Source organism: Hippopotamus amphibius, chromosome 15, assembly GCF_030028045.1.
Source record: "Hippopotamus amphibius kiboko isolate mHipAmp2 chromosome 15, mHipAmp2.hap2, whole genome shotgun sequence".
Lineage (NCBI taxonomy): Eukaryota > Metazoa > Chordata > Mammalia > Artiodactyla > Hippopotamidae > Hippopotamus > Hippopotamus amphibius.
The window spans coordinates 23,771,616-23,780,473 of NC_080200.1; positions in this window are offsets into that span (position 1 = coordinate 23,771,616).

The window sequence follows — 8,858 nt, forward strand, 5'->3', positions numbered from 1 at the left end:
GCTTGGACTACTGCCTGAACCATCACTTGCATTACTATCTGAACTATCACCCCCTCAATCACATTAGCTCCTGAACCATATCCCTCCCACCCATCCATGGAAAAATTGTCTTCCAAGAAGCCAATCCCTGCTGCCAAAAAGGTTGGGGACAACTGCTCTAGGGGTCCTTCCTAAGAGATCTGCATGGGTCCTTCCATTGTGTCAGGCTGACTATGTGGGTGGTCTGGTTGACTTGGTTAGCCCCTCATCTGGTTGGTTTCAAGTCCCTAACTTATGTGAATGCTGCTGGTTTCTCTTTTTCAGGGCCTGGTCATGAAGTGCTTGTCTGCAGAAACCTAGTGGACCCTGGGGCTAGTGTTGGCCTACTGTTGGGCAGAGTCTAGTTCCCAAAGACTCTGTGGTTGTTGCCTATCCACTGGCAGGTGAAAGTATGTCCAGGGGTTAATGCCAGACTGCTGGCAGGCAGAGCTGGTTCCTGGAGTCTGGCTGCAGCACCTAGGGATCCCAGAGTTTATTTCAGATTGTTGATGGGGGAGAACAGTTCCTGATACAGTTGGGTATTGGATCCAGGATGTCCTCAAGGTTGTGTTGTCCTATTAGTTGGGCTTGGGCCCAGATGTTCCCAGATAGGGTCTGGACCAAATTTCAGGATCATGGGTTTCTTGCTTTTGTTGTCTGCTCCTTGGTGTGTGAGCCTGGTTTAGAGGCTTATGCAGGCTTCCTGGTGGTAGGGGCCAAGGATGCCCCATTGGTAGTTGGAGCTGGGTCTTGGACCCCTGATAGGCTGTTCCATGTCTAGGGGCATGTCTAAAGGTGGCTGTTGGCCCTTTAGTCTTTAGGCAGAATGTTTGCTGATGGATGGGGCTGTGCCTCCTCCCAGATAGTTCTTTGGCCTGAGGCCTCCCAGCAGTGGAGCCTACAGGCTACTGGTAGAGGCCAGGTCTTTGTGCCAATGAGCCAATATGGCAGCCACCTCGAGTGTTCAGACCACTGAATGTTCCCCAGTATGTCTGACAGCAGTGTTTATGTCCCCAGGGTGACCTGCAGCTTCCCTTGACTCTCAAGGAGACTCTCCAAGACCAGCAGGTAGGTCCAAGCTCCTATGAAATTATGGATTTTACCCTGGTTCCTGTTGTGCATGCAATATTGTGTGCACCCTTTAATAATGAAGTATTTATTTCCGCCAGTCCTGTGGGGCTTCTACAATTAAGCTTCACTGGCCTGCAAAGCCAAATGCTCTGGGGGCTCATATTCCCAGTGCTGGACATCCTGTCTGGGGAGACTGACATGGGGCTTAGAACTCTCACTTCTATGGGAGAACCTCTCTGATATAATTATTCTTCAATTTCTGGGTTTCCCACCTGTGGGTTATGGTATTTGATTATATCACGTCAGCCTCTCCTAGCCCTCTCATGGTGTTTCCTTCTTTATGTCTTTGGTTGTAGAAAATCTTTTCCAGTAGGTTCCAGTTTTTTTTTTTTTTTTTTTTTTTTGATTTATGGTTGTTCTGCAGATAGTTGTGACTTTTGGTGTGATCCTGGGAGGAGGTGAGCATAGGGTCTTTCTACACTGCCATCTTGTCTGCTCTCCAGCAGCAAACTTTTAATAACATATGTGTCAAAAAAGAAATTTCAAAAAGAAAATTAAAAATATATTTTGAACTAAATAAATATAAAAATGGATTATGTAAAAGTAGTTGAAAGCAGCAAAAGCAGTGATTAAAGGGTATGTATAGCATTGAATACATATATTGCAAAAAGGGAAAAAATCTAAAATAAAGAATCCACTTTTCCAGAATAAAAATTAGAAAAAAATTCAAATAAATACAAGATAAATAGAAGAGAAAATAATAAAGTAGATCAAAAATTGAAGAAGATTAAAACAAGAAACCAATAAATTATCAGCAAAATCAAATGGCAGTTCTTTTAAAAAAATTAATAAAATTGATTACCCTCTAGCCTTGCTAATGAAGAAAAAAGTAGAAAGAGGACATAAATTATTTATATCAAAAAAAAAAAAAAAAGGAATGAAAAGGAGGTATCACTACAGATTCCATGGACACTAAAAAGATAATAATTAAATATTATAAACAATCATTTGCCCACAAATTTGATAACAAAAATGAAATGGAATAGTTATTGAGAGATACAATCTATAAAAACTTAGACAAGAAGAAATAGAAATTCTGAATAGGGCTATATCTTCTCAAAAATTGAATAAATAAATAATAACCTTCCAGTACAGAACCACCATGCTGAATTTTACCAAACACTTAAGAAAGAAATTATACCAATTCTCTATAATCTTTTCCAGAAGATAGAGGCAAGGGAATACTTTTTAACTCATTCTATGAGGCCAGCACTACTGTAATAGAAAACCACACATAAATATATTTCAAGAATACACATACAAAACATGTCAAAAAATATTAGCAAATTGAATCCAACACTGTATAATAAAATGATTATACAATGTGAATAAATGAGATTTATTCCAGTTATACAAGGCAAATGACACATTCAAAAATCAATTAACATAATCCATTAACATCAACAGATGAAAAAAAATCACATGAGTATATCAACAGACAGATGAAAATATTTGACAAAATATAACAACTATTCATGAGAAAAATGCTCAACAAATTGAGAATAGAAGGAACCATTCTCAATTTGATAAGGAACATCTACTATATTATATATATATATATATAGTTAATATTACAACTATTTATAGGAAACTAGATACCTGTGTGATAAGATCAGGAACAAAGCAAAGATGTCCACCCTAACTACTTATTCTTAATATCTCACTGGAAGATCTAGCTAATGAAATAACTCAAGAAGAGTAAATAAAATTTATAGAGAATTGGAAAGAAAGAATAAATTGTCTTTGCTCATTGGTGGCATAATTTTCTATATAGAAAATCTGAGACAATCAACAAAAACATCCTGAACCTAACAAGTGATCACAGAAAGTTTGTATGATACAAGGTCACTATGCAAACATAAAATGTTTTCCTATACACCAGCAAGAGACAATTTGTATTTGAAATTACAAATATAATGACATTTCAATAGCACCCAAATTTTAAAACTTAGGTAAAAAGCTAACAAAATACAAAACATTGATGAAAGCAATCAAAGAAGATATAAATAAATGGAGATGCACTTTATTTTTATGTCACAGGAGACTTGATATTTTTAAAAAATTATAGTCCTTCCAATTTGATCTATAAATTCTGTACATTGAAAGCAATCCCAATCAAAATTCCTGAAAGTAATTCTGTGTATACTGAGAAAATCATCCTTAAGTTTATATAGAGAGGTAAAAGATGCAGACTAGCCAACATAACAAAAAGAGAAAAATGTCAGAGGATTGACACTACCCATTTTCAGACCTATTATAAAGCTACATTATCAAAACCTTGTGGGATTGGCAGAAGAATACACAACTAGACTAATGTGACAAAATGGGGAGTCAAATATAGACTAACACAAATAGACTCAACTGATTTTGGTAAAGGAAAAAAAAAGTGAATTTGATGAAGTAAAGACAGGAGTTTTTAAATAAACAGTCCTAAAAAAAAAAAAAAAACCAGGACATCCATGTGTAAAATAAAAAATCCAATCTAGATACAGAAATTAAAAGTTTCAAAAAAAACTCGTTATATTGTAGACTTAAATATAAAATTCAAAACTATAAAACAGTAGAAAATAACAGAAGAGAAAATCTAGATGACTTTGGATTTAACATTAACTTTTTAAATACAACACCAAAGTCATGATCCATGAAAGAAATGATGATAAAAAGGACTTGGTTAAAATTAGAAACATCTGCTCTGACTTTGTCAGTAGAATGAGAAGACAAGACAGAGACTGGGAGAAAATGTGTACAAAAGACATACCATACAGTACCGGTATCCAAAAATATACAAAGAACACTTAAATCTCAACACCAAGATAGCACTTCAAGTAAAATAAATAAAAAATAAACAAAAGACACTTGGCCAAAAAAGCTATACAATTGGCAAATGAGCTTATGCAAATGTTTTGTATCATGTGCCATAAGGAAAATGTAATCAAACAATTAGATACTGCTACATACCTGTTAAAGTGATAAAAAACCCAAAACATTGACAATACCAAATCCTGGTGATGATAAGAAGATATATATATATATATGTTTCACAATATATATTTTTCAAAAACTAAAATTGCATCTAAAGAAAAAAATATATATATAATTTAGAAAAATATGTCACATAATGAGTTTTCCAAAAATCAGTGAATAAAAACAAATACTAAAATATCACAGATGATAGAAGAATATATTGACAAAAACAGTATTATTATTATCAGAGATTAAGTTAAAGTATGACAGCATGACAAACTCTGTTTACCTGCTACCCAGTGAAATTGGTGAAAATTTTTAAAAATACAACTAATGACTAATTTTTCTGTCCCTAAGGGAATACAGAAAATATCAAGAAACATCAATATAAAATATATAGATTTTTTGTAAGAAAATTAAAATCAAGAGTCTTGGGTACTTAAACCAATGCCATGCCTTTGTCATCACCTCACATTTTCTTGAGATAAATCCCACTCTAAAGTGGTGCAATCCAAAAATACAGTACACCTTCCCTTCTAGTGCTAAGTTGGAGAGTTTACTTTGACTTAGAACTAGAGGAGTGGACATCATTGTTTCTCATTCTGCCCTTAGGTACCTGTGGTAGGTAATCTCTTTTGCCACTCAGCCACCAAATATGGAATGGAGACTCTACCTTGGGTGCAACACTGGTGTTGCTAAGAAAGCTGTGTCCTGAACACAGAGGGAAGTTTAAAAGACATCGACAGTTTTCCACCTCCATCCAATGCACGGCTATCACTCAGAGAAAAGCCAACCACTGTATGTGTAGCTATAGTATAAACCACCATATTTTGAGCAATATGCGTTTTCCATTCTTCATGATCCAAGCATGTCTTAAAGCTATTTTAGATGGATAATAACTAACTGTATATGATGAAACTAATCTTGCTTGCTTAGAATTTCAGAAACAGGGAACTTCCTGGTGGTCCTGTGGTTAAGCCTCCACACTTCCACTACAGAGGGCACAGGTTTGGTCTCCAGTTGGGGAACTAAGATCCTGCAAGCTGTGTTCAGAAAAAAAATGTCAGAAGCGAATTTCAAGGACATGAGAATGGAACAACCCTGAATAGAAGATTAACTACATCTGAAACAATGAAGATTATATTAACCAGACCACTGCATGCACAGTTTCTAGATGACTTTCAGAGGTGACTGTTGTTCTGCCTATAGCCACCCCACTTGTACACCCCTAAATTCCCCTTTAAAACCTTTGTCTTTTAAACAGCAACTTGGAGATGGTCTTAGGACATTAGTTCACCATCTTCCCAGGTTGCTGTCCTCCTATATATAGCAAGTTTTCCTCTTCCAGCAACTATTGACTCTCAAGTATTGACCTTTCCAGCAGAAAGCAGCTGAACCTGGGTTTGGTACCAGCCTCATCTGGTTACATACACACCAAGAACTCCACAGCCCTGGCTCAGAGATTTTGTCTAGAGGAGGAAGCAGGATATAAAATAGAGAGCTCATAATCACTTTCAAAAGAACTGTCTGGATTTGCAACAATTCATGGAGTCCAGACAAATATCGTTCTCAAAAAATAAAAGTTGTGGAAATAGGCATCTGGGAGGAGATATGCATATGCAATAAAAGTAAAATTTTAAATTATAAGAAAAATATAACAAATTATAAATTGTTTTATTATAAGCAAATGCTAAGAAATTGATAAAGGAAAGTAAGGAAGACACAAAAAGATGAGGGATATCCCATGTTAATATGGAAGAATTAGAGACATCCCTAGTGGCACAGTGGTTAAGACTCCATGCTCCCAGTACAGGGGGCCTGGGTTCAGTCCCTGGTCAGGGAACTAGATCCCACATTCATGCCGCAACTAAGGAGCACATGTGCTGCAACTAAGAAGCCAGCTAGCTGCAACTAAGGAGATTGTGTCACAACTAAGGAGGTTTCCAGCTGCATCTAAGATCTGGCACAATCAAATAAATAAATAAATAAATATTAAAAAGTAATAATTTGGAAGAATTAATATTGAATAAAATGTCAATATTACATAGAGTCATTTGTAGATTCAGTATATTTTTTATTAAAATTCCAATGATAATTTTCACAGAAAGAGAAAAATATATTAAAATCTATATGGAAGTACAGCAGACCCCAGGTAGCCAAAGCAATCCTGAGACAGAAGAAAAAAGCTGTTGAGATCATAATTCCTTATTTCAAACTTTATTACAAAACTAAAGTAATCAAAACAGTATGTCCCTGGCATACAAAAGATGCATAGACCAATGGAACATAATTGACAACCCATAAATAAACCCACCCATATATCGTACACTGATTCTTTACAAGGGAATATTATTCAGTCATAAAAAGAACAAAGTCCTGCCTTTTGTGGCAACAAAGATGGACCTTAAGATCATTATAAGTAAAACAAGTTAGACAGAGAAGGGCAAATATTGCATTTTCTCTTTTGTATATGGTGTCTAGAATAGCCCAACTCATAGAAATAAAAAGTAGAATGGTGGTCAGCAGGAACTTGAGGGGGGAGTATTGATCAAAGTGTGCTAAGTTCCAACTGTAAGGTAAGTAAGATCTGGGGTTCTAATATATAGCATGGTGATTATAATTAATAATAATTTATTATGTACTTGAATGTTTTTAAGAGTTTATCTTCTATATTATCATCACACACACACACAAATTGTAACTATTTGAAGAGATGGAGATATTTAACCTTATTGTGGTAATGATTTAGCAATATACACTTGTAGCTAATCATCACAATGTGCATCAACCTTACGAAGGTAATATGCTAATAATATCTCAGTAAAGCTGGAGGGAATTTATACAATAATAGAAATAAGAAGAGAATCAAAACAGTATTCTAGGGGAAATAACAAATTACAAAAAAGTGTATATTTAAGAATGAAGATCAAAAATATATATGCATAGAAAACATAAACAGCAAAATGGCAAAAGGTATTCCTTTCTTATCAGTAATTTCTGTAAAAGTAAATGGATTAAGCTCTATAATTAACCAAAAAAACCTACCGATAATAAGAATGAACACTAACAACACAAATTATCCCAGTATATACTGCCTACAAGATATTCACTTATCCATTGAAAACTGCAAAATATTGAAAGAAATTGAAGATTCAGAAATTGAAATATCAAGTGTATATTGGTTGGAAAACTTCCCATAGTCAATACAATACTACCCTCAAATCTACAGATTCATTGCAATCATTACCAAGATCAAAAATTTTTTTTTCTCCAAAATAGAATACCTGAACTTAAAACACATATGAAATGTCTTTAACTGTTAGAGACTCCCAAAAGACATACAGTCTTAAAAAGAGAAAAAATGAGGTTGGAGGGCTCACACATCCCGTTTTCAAATGTTAATAAAAAGTTGGAGTGTTCAAAAATGGGTGGTAATGGCCTAAGTATAGACATATAGATCAATTAAATTGAACTGAGTCCAGAAATAAACCCATAAATCTATGAAATTTTGATTTTAATGAGAATGCCAAGACCATCCTATAGGGGAAAAATATCATCATTTTTTCAATATATTTTACTGGAACTACTTGATATGCACATCCAAAAGGATAAAGTTAGTTCATTACATCACATCACATACAAAAATTAACCACAAATGAATGAAATCTAAATGTGAGAGCTAAAAATAATTCACTCATATGAAAAACATGGGACTAAATCTTCATGACTTTGAATTGAATTTGCAATGATTCCTTAGACATATAAACAATTATAAGATATATATATATATATAGTAAATTTCATCAAATCTAAAGCCTTTTTCATCAAAGGACATGATCAAGAAAGTGAAGAGAAAGCCGATAGAATGGGTTAGGATAATTGAAAATGATTTATCTGCTAATGTTTTAGTATCTAGAATGTGTTAACTCCTCTTAAAACTCAACAGAAAAAGGCCAAAACAAGTATGAGACTTGAATAGATATTTTCCCAAAGATATATAAATAACCATCAAGAACATGAAATGATGCTGAACATCATTAGTCATAAGAGAAATGAAAAGAAAACCACAATGAGATAGCACTTCACATCCACTTGAACTACTTTTGCTTATAAAGTAAATAAATTTAAAAATACAGATGTTTTTTGAAGATGTGCAGAACTTGTGACCTTTGTATATTTCTGATAGGAGTGTAAAATGATTCAGTCTTCATGAAAAACAATGTGGCAGTTCCTCAAAACATTAAACAAGGAAGTACCTTATGACTCATCAATTCCACTACATATATGAAAGAACTGAAAACTGGTACTCGAATACATACTGGTACAAGTATGTTTATAAGAGTACTACTCACAATAGCAAAAGGTAGAAACAATCCTCATGTCCATAAACTGATTAATAGATAATCAAAATGTAGTATATTATTCTAATCAGATATTATATAATCATAAAAAGGAGTGAAATACTGATATATACTACAATGTGAAGAAAACTCGGAAATATGTTTAGTATATCTGATGGAAAAGGCAACGTTGTAGATTCCATTTATATGAAATACCCCAAATAAATAAAGACATAGATAGACAAAGATTAGTGATGCTAGAGGTAGGGAAGATGAGGCATGACTACTAACAGGTATAGGGTTTCATTTGCAGTGATAATACTTTTTTGGAAGTAGATAAAAGTACCAGCATAACTCAGAGGTATTGCTGATTTGGCTCCAGGCCACTATAGTAAAGTAAATATT